The 12902-nt window shown below is 47.6% G+C and overlaps 1 pseudogene across 1 annotated transcript; it reads right to left on the bottom strand.

Annotated features, from left to right (window-relative positions):
- Positions 1–3006: 3006 nt before the first annotated feature.
- Positions 3007–12234, bottom strand: LOC144172445 (uncharacterized; annotated as a pseudogene). Its single transcript, XR_013323007.1, has 3 exons — positions 11509–12234; positions 10712–10818; positions 3007–4432 (listed from the first exon to the last, which is right to left on the bottom strand). The product of XR_013323007.1 is annotated as an uncharacterized LOC144172445 (transcript).
- Positions 12235–12902: the final 668 nt, after the last annotated feature.

Here is a 12902-nt window from a genome sequence, read left to right as displayed (position 1 = left end):
CACTTAAAACAGCGCCGCGGGTTCGGGATGTACGGATGGATGGAGCAACGGATAAAACCTGCATTTATGTGTTGTGGGAGTACTGCGCGGTCAAAGGTCAAGATGATGTGCTTGGTGGGAATCTCCTTGTCGTCTCTGCAGATAGTGATGCGTCTCACGGCAGTGACGCCCTTCAAGCCGGCAAGGAGATCCGCATCCGTTTCATTCAAGAGATCTGTCTCTGATATCACACCCTGCGAGCTGTTGAGGCTCCGATGGGGTGTGACCCTGATGTCGAGATCAGCCAGTCTAGTCTGAGCTAGAAGCTTTGCAGACTGCTGCTTGTCATTTATTTCGATTAGGAGTTCACCAGACCTTTGTTTTTTGCACTTATACGATTTTCCTATTATGGCTTCAAGATACTTGGCGATCAAGAAGACTGACTGAGATGCAAGAGGGTGGGTTCGATTTAGCGATTCCATCACAAGAAATCGAGAAAAATTATCTGGTTCAGGAAATGTCAAAGATGGCAATGAGGGAAACGATACTTCGGTGCGGCCCCTTTTAGGGGGCCGATCACAGTTGGGGGAGGGTTTTAGACAATACCATAAAGCATAGTATAAAAGAAGGGAGACGGGGGTACTTTCTCCTTTGACCTTACCCTGGTAGTCAAAGAGGTCCCGGAGCTCCCTGCCTGGTAGACAGGCAGGGAGCCCATCGGCCAGAGCTTGACCCGGCCACCGTTAAAGGGAAGCTGAAGCGCTTTCCAAAAAATTTGAGTTAGATTAACAGTTACATAGTTTCTTGCGCGCTGATTCGGAATATCACATTGAAATTTATCGTACATGAGTCCAAGTGGCATTTATCTTGCAAAAAGCGCGGCCCGGTTTGAAAGACGCGCGCTTTTCGTCTTTTGACGCCCCTGATTGGTTGCGCCCGTCATGACGTCAAAGGAGGACACCCTTCGGCCGCGCGGGTTGTCGGAAGCATTGCGAACGATCGCACGGTTGCCTTTGCGGCAATTTAGCTTGCAGTTTAATTTTTGCACATGACTGGAAGTTTGTTTTATAATTTCCCGTGCTGTTGGTTCAATTATCTTGGAGCTTAAATTTGCTTTACACGACAGAGAACCCCAAAGCAGTGACTGTGACGTCGACTAGTGGGTTCCATCAAAATATTTTTGAATTAGGCAACCAGCATAGGGGGATTTTATACCTTATGGTAATATTAGGTACTGCCTTAACTGTTTCTTATTATACACAAAACCATTTATGCCGACGATTAATGGGCGTTTTATAAACAATCTACCAGCGAAAAGCACGTACGTGCACTGCGCGAAAAAATAGCGTTCATGCGCTGTAAACGTATATGCGAGACACATCTTGCCGGTACACGCATAAACCAACAAGCAGACTCTGCTTCCGCATTTCCTTTGTTCGTTGTCGCCCACCCCAGCCCCGTTACTCATCTCCGTACACAGACCCACACGCGCGCGCCATTTCGGCAGCGGCGCTACGGCGCCTCCGCGATTGCTAGCTGCACTTCGATGAGTGGCGTCTTACTGCTTCACATGCATTTATTCTAAAAACACTGCAGCATACTAGTGCCTGCCCAGCATTATTGGCTGTAGTAGGGCTTGATTTTCGCTTGTGCGTTGCGCATTCTGCTACAATATTACGACCACCTCGTTATAATTAACAGACCAGTCGGACAAGGCAGTTACGTTGTAGTTACGTTACTTTAGGTAACAATCACCAAAAGTTTGTGATAATGAATCGTTGGCCTGTTTCAGCATTTCTAGATTTAAGCATTTACCGCGCTAGTCGGACAGAGGCCGTATATTTACTCTTCGCTCCTAATTTTTTTAGTATCATCATTATATATATCACCGACTATCACTGGAGCACAGTTGAGGTTCAGTGACAACAAGTGCTTGCCAGGTTATAATATGCAGCCACACGGAATCTTGGGCAAAAAATTAGGCCCCCGCAGTCAACACAAATTACGGCACGGTGGTGGTTCGGAGTGGTGTTTTTTTTTTAATTCCAGACAAACATCACCTTATCGTGACATGTATACTTGCAAAATAGTAATCTAGTTGTCTTGGTTCTTTTACTTTGTAGGAATACTGTTTACCTCTTAGCCGGGAGAGAACTTCTATCAGGATTGGCCCCTTGTTTTAGTTTCGCCAAAAAAATGTTTTTTTGAACACTGTCCTGAGCCCATAGGGAAAGAAAACCGACGCGTTTAACGAAACAAGTATTTCCTGAACAAATGTGACTTGGTTTCTGGAATGGAACGAAACATCCCCGGCCAAAGTACAGCAGTATTCCCCATCCTTCCTAAATCTAGAATCTAATGTGAACATTCACGTCCGTCGCATAAAAAAAAAACCGCATTGGAGCGATTTACAAAGTATTTAACGTAGTGTAGTATATTCTCTGTCATCAAGCACAGCCACCTCGGCTGTCGCTTCCGTATGTTATCAAGCATCCCGGCGTGGCATTATTCTGCTTAGGAATACGGCATGATAACGTATGCCTCGTTTGGCGTTCGTGCATACTTTTTGAACACAAAAATTGTACAAATGAGTGCTATCAACCACAACAACAAGTATCATTCAGAAGGAAACACGGCGAAAAGAGCATGGCCGAGGCGGCCGATCCGGCCGGAAGTCCAGGTATGACGTTTTTCAGCCGGTTTTCGCCCGCGCTCTTCGGTCTTCCGGCATCGCGCGGCGAGATGGGGGCGGAGCATCGGGCCACTTTTGTTTGCTCATTGCGCCGCTTCTATTGCATGTATTGCGAAAATATTTCGTACACATGAACTATTCAATGTGTACTTGCTGCTCGTCAACTTTTCTTTTAATTCTAAAACCGCTTCACCTTCCCTTTAAAGGTTTCTACCCTTCACTTTAAAAACACATCACCACGGTAGGGCACAGCTTATGTTGGGGGGCTCGGGGTCCGCGGTATCGCCAGTACCGTCACCAAGATTACTCAAGGTGCCCCGTGCGGGGGCAGATACCAACAATCCTTTGTGACTAAATGCATTTATTCACGTTCATTCACTCAATAAATAAAGACAGTGTTGGCTCGATCTGAACCAGTTCCAGCTGCCCAAGGCAAAAAGCAGCACACTAAATATAAAAAAAAACAGGAGCTTGTTCAGCAATACTTTGACACACATTGTTGATTGATTGATTGTAGGGTTTTAACGTGCTAACGCAACGCAGGCAATGAGGCGTGCCATAGTGGAGGGCTCCGGATTAATTTTGACCACCTGGGGATCTTTGACGTCTGCCGAAATCTGATACACACGGGCGTTCTTGCTTCAAAGACGGTACTTGAACTTCCTGATCTTTTTTTCAACAGTTCATCAACATCAATGATGTAAAAGCCTTCTTTGAACTTCGGGTATGAAACATACCCAGACCCGGTTGTGTATAGAAATCCCTGCCGTCTGATGCGCCTCGTCAGGATCTCGGGCAGGACTGCTGCTTTGTAAAAGTACAAAAGCCCTCCAACAGTAGTGTCCCACACAGCCTTTTCAAAGTATATGCGTTCCTGACACACAATGCTGTAGCTCCGGATGATTCGTCCAGATGACGAAGTCACACCATGGCTTCTTCGTTACTCCAAGTTGACCTTGTACTTGAAGGAAGTAAGGTGGTCCCTTCTCAGTTGAACTTCACCGTCAACAATCGTTGAGCAAAAATTCTTATCTTCGCATGCCTCAAAAACTGTTTTCCCAGCTTTTGAAGCAGGGCACTTCACTTCTAAAATGCCCTCATCATCCCCATCCCGCACCAAACGGTCAGGCGAGGCGGCAATAAAACTGAATGTTGCATCTACATGCAAGTCCGTTTCGTGAACTGCTACGTTCTTGTCGTAAAACTTCATTAGCTTTTCATAGGCTTCCACAGCACATGCTTAATTTTTGAGTCCATATACTCTGGGGTCATCAGGATGCAGTGTGCTGTGCTTTTGTGGGTACAAAATATCTTTGACGAGGCTCTCTGGTTTGACGCACTTCAGAACCCTGCTAAAGTTGGAAGCTGTGAGCCTGCCGACTCTCTCTTTGACCCATTCTGGGTTCTTGCTCTGACCCACTGTCCTTTCACAAAGGTTTGTCCTTTCTGTGGCGGTTAGTGGGACCTTAAGTTCAAAATGATCGTCCACAATATCCAAACATTCTTTCGAGTGCAGATCTTGCACATCAGAAATACTGCTATCATTGCGAACAGGTGCTGGCTTCCCCGTGCAGTACCTGTTCCAAAGCAGAGGTGGTGCATCCTTGGCAATGTTTGTTGTGAACCGCTGTACGCCATCTGGGTGTAGTGGTGGCAGGTCAGGTTGCAGCTGTCTCTTTGATTTTGCAGTTACTGCCTTGTTCACTTTGTGTTTCTTGAAAGTGATGTCTGCCAGTGGTGTGGGGGGCAAATGGTTTTGACCTGCAAAGAGACATTGTTGCAAAGGAATGAAAAGTTGTCCCCCACTAAAGCTGTTTAGATGTTTTTGTGTGATGCAAATCGTTGCTGGGCTTCTATGCTGTTTCAATCTCCTCGCCATTCAAAATAAAAAGTGTTCTGCCTGGCCCTTCTTTCGTCAGGACTGTATCTTAAACCATAATCTATATGCCATTGCATACTAATAAATGCAAGCAAAGCTGCTTTGAAAAGCAAAGCTTTCACGAAGTGTATTTGATGATGGTTGGATGTTAATGGCGCAAGGCCAACTAGGGCAAAGAGCGCCAAAACAGTGGTTAAATATGAGAGGTGAGAACTTAGACACTGAAATCAATAAGCAAGAACAAAAGTAAAATCAATAAAAGACAGTGAGGATGGCTGGTGTAAAGGGCCAGATTTCATGATGCGTGATAGGAAATGAGGTTTAAAAACTTGACTTCTGACAAATACTCAAACACACGTTTGACGGAAACAATGGCATCGTCACCTAGGAAAAAAGATGGATGTAGTCATATATGAGGGGTGAAACCTGAAACACTACGAAAAGTCAGCAAAAACACAAGTAAAATAACAAAACGACAATGAGCATGGCTGGTGTATAGGGCCAGGGAGTGATCACGCGTGGTATGAAATGAGGTCTAAAAATTGAACTTCTTCTAAATATTTAAAAACGCACTTGATAGAAAACATGGGATTGTCAGAGAGGAAAAACGCTGGGTGTAGTGGGACGTGTAGTCTGTATAGCTGTGGGAAGTGTTTGCGTCGTGTTGTGTGAAGTGCGTTGCATTGAATGAGTATGTGAACTACAGATAGGGCATCTCCACACCTGCCACACTGGGGTCTTGAAGACCCCGTGAGGAGATACGAGTGTGTGACATGTGTGTGCCCTATCCGTAGCCTAGCAAGGGCAACTTCTGTGTATCTGTTGCGTGTGTCAGTGGTGTAAGGTCCCAAGCGTGGTTTTATAACGTGTAACTTGTTATCTGTTTGTTCACTCCAGTGTGTTTGCCATCTGTTGCGAAGTTGGTGTCTGATGTGTGGCTTCATGTCTGTGTATGGCACTGTTGCAATGTCCATTGTATTCAAGAGTGTAGCTGCAGTGGCCATTCGATCTGCAGTTTCGTTCCCGGCAATTCCAGAGTGCCCTGGAACCCAACAGAAAGTTATTTGAAGGTTTGATGCATATGCAGACATGATAGCCTTAAAAACGTGATTGATGACAAAGTTTTTAGAATGCTTTCCTGATGCAAGTGCTTGTACAACGCTAAGAGAGTCCGTGTACACGATGGATTTTACGATTTGATGTTGGACTATGTGATTTATTACCATTAAAATACCGTATGCTTCCGCTGTGAATATACTGCTACAAAAGTTCATTGTTTTACTGACGTTAAAGTTTGGCCCATGCGCAGCACAAGCCACAGCAGTTGCAGTCTTGGACGCATCGCTGTAAAACTCTTCACAGCGGTACTTATGCTGCACAAACAAGAAATGCTGCAGAATCGCAATCCTTGGTGACCTGTTCTTGCTAAACTGCATAAAAGACAGGTCACATGACACAGGGCGGAGATGCCATGGTGGAATTGAATCAATGATGGGCGTCTTGTGAATGCCTGAAAACGAGACTTCAAGCTCAGAGGCTTCTTCTCGCACTCTTAGATGAAACGGCATGGAGATTGATGGACGATTTAAAAAGAGTTGCTGTGAGGATGCATCATTAATGGTCTGAGTAAAAGGATGATTTGTCATAGACATGATTTTTGAGGCATATAAAACGTCCATGTACACCCTCTGGTGATCTAGGGACCATTTATTGCATTCTACATAGAGACTTTGGACAGGGCTAGTGCGAAAAGCACCACATGCGAGGCGTAGCCCTAAATGCAGCAACGGGTCCAGCATTTTTAGTGCCGTTTTTGTTGCGCACCCATATACAACACTGCCGTAGTCCAAGCGGGATCCCACTAGGGCGCTATAAACCCGCAGAAGGAGTTGCCTGTCTGCACCATATGACTGGTGAGAGAGAACTTTGAGAATATTCATAGTTTTTAGGCATTTTTGCTTAAGATGTTTCAAGTGTGGGACAAATGTTAGCTTGTTATCGAATATTATGCCTAAAAACTTGTGCTCCTTTTTAACAGGAATTGAAACGCCATTCAGAGTAATATCTGGGTCCGGATGGATCCCGCGCTTTTTGGAGAACACAACACAAGAACTTTTTCCTGGATTGAGTTTAAAACCATTCTTGTCGGCCCAGCTGGCAAGTTTTTTAACACCAAGCTGGACCTGACGTTCACAGGTTGACATATTACAAGATTTAAAAGATATCTGTACGTCGTCTACATACATAGAGTAAGAAATGGTAGGTGGCAATGCCTTCCCAAGAGAGTTCATTTTAATTATAAAAAGAGTACAGCTTAGAACTCCACCTTGCGGCACGCCGTTTTCTTGCACATGAATCCTTGACAGTGCGCTACCAACTCTCACGCGAAACGTTCTGTGAGACAGATAACTAGCCAGAGTGTTGAGCATATGGCCCGAAGCACCGAAAGACTTCAGGTCACTGAGGATCCCGTAGCGCCAAGCGGTGTCGTAGGCCTTCTCGAGGTCGAAAAACACAGTTACGACATACTGTTTATGCACGAAGGCATCCTTAATATACGATTCAAGAGCTACGAGTTGATCATTCGTGGATCGCCCCGCCCTGAAGCCTGCCTGGCTGCCCTCGAGAAGACCATTGTACTCAAGGAAGTACACGAGCCTGCGATTTATCATCTTCTCGAAGAGCTTGCACAGGCAGCTCGTCAGGGCAATAGGACGGTAACTTGAGGGGGACGACGGGTCCTTTCCCTCCTTCAGGAAAGCTACAACTATAGCCTCCTTCCAAGAGTTTGGAATGTGCCCCGAAAGCCAAATCATGTTATATAGGTGTAAGAGTGTTAGAAGAGTGTCTGCGTGCAGGTGTTGTATCATTGTGTAAGTGATGTTGTCTGGGCCTGGAGCTGAGGGTTTACATGTGCTCAGAGCAGCCCTCAGCTCATGTAGTGAAAACAGGGAGTTGTAAGAAGTCTGTGATTTGTTGTTGTCATGTAGGGACTTCTTTTCACAACAGGCTTTATGTTTCAGGAAAGTGTTCGTGTAGTGTGCTGAACTGGACACGTGTTGGAAGTGTTGTGCGAGGGTGTCAGCCTGGTCTTCCAGAGTGTCCCCTGTTGTACTGACCAGGGGCAGGCTGTGTGTCTGTTGTCCTTTGAGTTTGCGTATACGTGTCCATACTTTCCGTGTGTCTGTGTAGGAGTTTATTGATGTTATGAATGTACGCCAACTCTCTCGTTTTGCCTCACGGCGCACACGTTTTCCGTATGCCTTGGCCCGTTTGAACAAGAGGAGGTTTCCTGACGTGGGGTACCGACGAAGGATACCCCACGCCTTGTTCTGGGCCTCTCGCGCCCGCCTACAGTCCTCATTCCACCACGGCCTCCGCTGGTTGCGCGGGGCACCAGAGGCGTGGGGAATGGACTTTTCGGCGGCATCGAGGATGTGCGCCGTGAGCAGTTGCGTAGCTTCTTCAACGTGTAGGTGTCCTATGGATGTGTGGTGTAGTTTGGATGTCTCTGTAAATGTATTCCAGTTAGCTCGTGCTTCATTGAACCTATTATGGGAAGATAGACTGCATGGGCCTTTACCTATGTATGTTAGTGAGGTGGGGAAGTGGTCACTGCCATATGGGTCAGTGCCCACACCCCACTCGAGAAGAGGAAAGAGAACTGCAGAGCCAATCGCCAAGTCAAGATATGAGTATGTGTTGTGTCCTATGTTATGGTATGTAGGCTGTTTATTGTTGAAAAGGCATGCTCCTGAAGATGTAAGAAATTTCTCTATCAGGCGACCTCGGGCATCCGTGCGAGAAGAGCCCCAAAGAGAGTTATGAGCATTAAGGTCGCCTGTAAGAATGTATGGTTCGGGCAGCTGGTCAACCAGTGCCTCGAAGTCAGAGGTTGAAAGTGCAACATCAGGAGGAATGTATATGGAGCATACCGTTATCAACCTATTAAATATTATTGTTCGAATTGCCACAGCCTCGAGGACAGTGTTCAGAGTGACAGGGTGGCATGCTAAAGATTTTCGGGCAATTATGGCCACACCCCCAGAAGAGTGCGTGCAGCCATGCCTGTCCTTTCTGTATATCAAGTAACTGTTCAAGAAATTTGTGTTCTTGGAATTCAGGTGTGTTTCCTGAACACACATTACACTTGGCTGATTGGCATGCAGGATCTCATACACGTCATCAAGATTATTCAGAAGGCCTCTGCAGTTCCATTGAACAATATTTTCTCTTCCCATTATGATGTGTTCGGAGCTACTGGAGTGTGACTATTTATGTAGGGTCTTTTGGGGCTTGGACTCTTGGAAGGGGTTTCCTGGCCTTCTCTACTGACCTGGACGCCGCAGCCCGTTCCTTCCGCTGGGATGGAAGCCGGAAGGGCTCGACGTCCATGTCGTCATCTGAAGGCAAGGGGGTGACCAGTGGACTGGGCCCCCTTGACTTGGTACCCTGTCGGGTGTTCTTTGCCTGCGCCGCGGGCGGGGCAGGCGGTGGAGCTAGGATGGGCGCTGCTGTGGGCCCTCCCGTCTCCATCTCCCTGCCCTCAGGTGTCCCTAGGGCAGGTGAAGAGGAAACAGTGAGAGCGGCAGAGCTCCCAGCGGCGATTCCAATCGCCACATTTGCTGGAGTCGCCACACTGGGCGAGTCCTGACACCGCTGGACTACCAAAGGCAGTCCGGCAAGAGGCGCGGCCCCCGCAGCCTCTACAGGTGTTGTAGAGGCAGCAGGTGGCTGCTCAGCTGAGGGCTGGGACAGCAACACATCAGCAGCAAGGCTGCACTGTGTCGCTGTGCTGACCAAACGCCGCCCCAGCCCCCGGCGGGCAGCGTCTGCATAAGATGTAGCCGAAAGCAGCTTGTGCTTTTGGCGTGCCTCAGCAAAGGTGATGTTTTCTGTTACTTTTAGTTGTAGTATTTCTTTTTCTGCTTTGAATTTTGGGCAGGTTCGCGAATAAGCAGCGTGTGGACCACTGCAATTCGGGCACTTGACTGTGCTGTTTGGACAGTCATCCGACGAATGGTCAGACTCTGAACATTTAGGACAAGTCAGCTTTCCTCGACATGATTGAGTTCCATGGCCGTATCGTTGGCATTTAAAGCATCGCCTGGGATTAGGGACATATGGTCGTACATTGCAGCTTAGGAAGCCCACTTTGACCTTTTCGAGTGGGGTTGTGAAGTCAAATGTTAGGACAAGATGCTTTGTTGGAATTTCTTCATTTGCTCTGCGGATTACAATTCGTTTGACAGAAGTTACTCCTTGAGGTTGAAGCGCCTGAAGAAGTTCCACCTCTGTCTCAGACTGTAATTCCTTTTCTGAGATTACACCTTGAGAGGAGTTGAGAGTTCTATGTGGAGTCACAGTAACAGCCAGGTCAGCCAACGTGGTCTGTTTCAGGAGGTTTTCGCTTTGATTTTTTCTTTTTACTTGAACAAGTAGGTCACCGGATGAAAGCTTCTTAGCATCATAGTCTGAGCCGACAACCGACTCAATGCATTTAGCCAAAAGAATGACTGACTTCTTGCCAACAGGGGTGTCCCCTGTGGAATGAACTACAAGATGTTTATAGAAATGTTCTGCCTTCTCTTTAGCAAGTACTTCGGTGCGGCCTCTTTTGGGAGGCCGATCATTGGAGGGGGGGGTTTGAGAAAATATCATACAGTATGTATAAAAGCAGGGAGACGGGGGTACTTTCTCCTTTGACGTTACCCTGGTAGTCAAAGAGGTCCCGGAGCTTCCTGCCTGGTAGACAGGCAGGGAGCCCATCGGCCGGAGCTTGACCAAGGCTCCGACGGCCACCGTTACAGGTTTCTACCCTTCACCTTAAAAACACATCACCACGGTAGGTCACAGCTTATGTTGGGGGGCTCGGGGTCCGCGGTATCGCCAGTACCGTCACCATGAATACTCAACGGCTTGATTTAACGGCTTGATTACCGGAATGATATCTAGTGAGGCAAGCACAAGGGTCTTCACGTGTTGCCTTCTTTCTCTCTCTACAACTTTTTCCACCATTTACACCCACAGCAAAACAAACAACCAGCCCATTTTAAGCATTAATGAACTCCATGCAACTACAACATCGCACTTTACGCGACAACACAGAGAAAGCTGGGAAAGTGGTTGAAGGACTTCACGGTGCAGATAGTTGCCCCTACCTTGCGAAGGTCCCAGCCATTTGCAGGGCAAGCTTGTGCTTGACGGCGTTTGCAGGTGGAGAATGGCAAACAGCAGGGCTGCTACGTGCTGGCATCGCTCACTCAGGCTGTAAGAAAAAAAAAAGCAAAAAGGTGTAAGCAGAAGAGCCCTTACTTTCACTCCGTGAATGAGCTGCAAGGATTAAGACGGCATGTATCTTCCCTTGCATAACACCGTTGCAGACTCAAATGGGGCACTCGCCTGTTTACCGTAGAGAGCACATGAACGCTTCTGAAGCGTGGCCGTTCAGGTTATCGTTTTATTTTACTCGAACTGCCGCCTGTGCACAGCGACAACAGTACGCGCACTACACCCAGATATGGTTGCTCATATTTCTACCGGCTGTTCAAAAACTATGAAACACGAATTTTCAGTCTTTCAGACGCCGATTCTACACATCAGCTTTGCGGCACGACGTTTCGGGGGACTGTTATTACACGTAGGGACCTTAACGGGCCCCAAAATCTGGAAACAAGCATTTTCGTTTGCCGCCTTCGCCAGAAAAACGGCCGCTGCGGCCAGGATACGCGCGCTTGCGCTCAGCTGCTGTTGAGATATGTTAAAAAAAAACAAGTAGGAAACAGTTCTCGTCTATATTAAAATGCGAAGTTTATTTAACTTCGCGTTCAGTAGGTTCAACGCTGATACCTGAATGTCGACTTTCGCGTACGTATTACCATCACGCTTAATGTTTACGCAATGCTTTAACACGTACGTACACGTACGCACCAAATATATTTATAAAAGCGGTACATACCCGGCAACACAGTTGCAGTGAGCTTGCACGACGCTGACGCTCCCCGGGCTGTCTTCTCTAAGCGCTGCCAACTGCCTGTAATGCCCGGGTTTCATCGAACAAAGGCAAATACTCCGTAGCACGAATAGATCACAGCCAGATGAGTGGTGGTGCATGGAAACTTCAATACGGCGGATGTACTTCTCTTTCTTGAACACCCATCCCTTGTTCTGTTGTAGCGCCGATGAGGAGAAATGAGCTTCCATTACGTCTTTGTCAAGTTGCGGCACATCGCTCAAATCACACGTCTAGGGACCACCAGAGTCATAAAAAGTCCTGAATTCGTCCAACGAAAACATCCTCAACTCATTTACCGTCAGATATACCTTTCAGGGAAGCAAAAAGACACCTGAACGTCCTGGTGAAACTGGATCGCATGCACAAACAGCAGGCGTCGGACTTCCGATATGGCACTTCCTAGTGCGACAGCCCCCAGTTGCGTTTCCGAGCGCCTCCGCTAGGGGCGCTTCTCCGCTTCGGAAAAGGCCCATTGAACACGCGTCCTGCCCAGCAGCACAAGCTGGCCGATGGGCCACAGCGGCAGGTAGAAGTGGGGCTAGCTGCCACGATCGTCATTACATTGTAACTGCAGCTGGTTGACACGCAGGAAACATTCGAGGAACGGCCATGGGCGTCGGCAGGATTTTATCTTTCGATTGAGGGAAAGACAGCGAGAGGGCGGGGCAATTGTGCTGGGGTGGTCTTGAGGGGGAGGAGGGGGGCGTAAGGGCCCCTTTGGCATTCCCCTGCCGACGCCCATGGGTACGGCTTCTTACCTACAGCAGGTCCTCTGGTGGTTCCAACTAGATAAAGGCTAAATAAGCGTAGCTTATTTCAGAACATGGATGTCGCTGTCGCCATGCGTATAGTGACACCAGTCTCAACCGGCCGCGGTGGCTCAGTGGCTAAGGCGTTGTGCTGCTGACAACGAGTTTGCGGGTTTGACTCCCGGCAGTGGCGGCCGCTTTTCTGATGGAGGCGAAAAGCAAAAACTCCTGTGTGAACGTGATTTCGGCGCACGTTCAAGATCCCCAGGTGGTCAAAATTAATCCGGAGCACTCCACTACGGAGCGCTTCATTGCCTGCGTAGCGTCGGCGAGTTAAACTCTACAATCAATCAAATCAGGTGGTCACAGCAATCCTGTAGAACCGAAAAAAACCATAAATGAGTAGGACTGCTCGCACATTTTCAAACGCGCGCGCAGCCTCAACGCTGCACTAAAATGCATTTACAACTGATGTGCTCTACGCGATGCAGCGTTTACGTATTCCAAAGTGTCCAAGGAAAATGAGGTTAAAAATTGAGTGAACAAATCTCTTCGATTTGTCCTGCATATACTGCATGAGTTCAGAAT

Source organism: Haemaphysalis longicornis, unplaced genomic scaffold (genome assembly GCF_048455015.1).
Source record: "Haemaphysalis longicornis isolate Haplotype H1 unplaced genomic scaffold, Haemaphysalis longicornis Haplotype H1 scaffold_207, whole genome shotgun sequence".
NCBI classification, from domain to species: domain Eukaryota; kingdom Metazoa; phylum Arthropoda; class Arachnida; order Ixodida; family Ixodidae; genus Haemaphysalis; species Haemaphysalis longicornis.
Note: the sequence above shows the minus strand (reverse complement) of the source record. Positions and strands in the feature narration are given on the sequence as shown.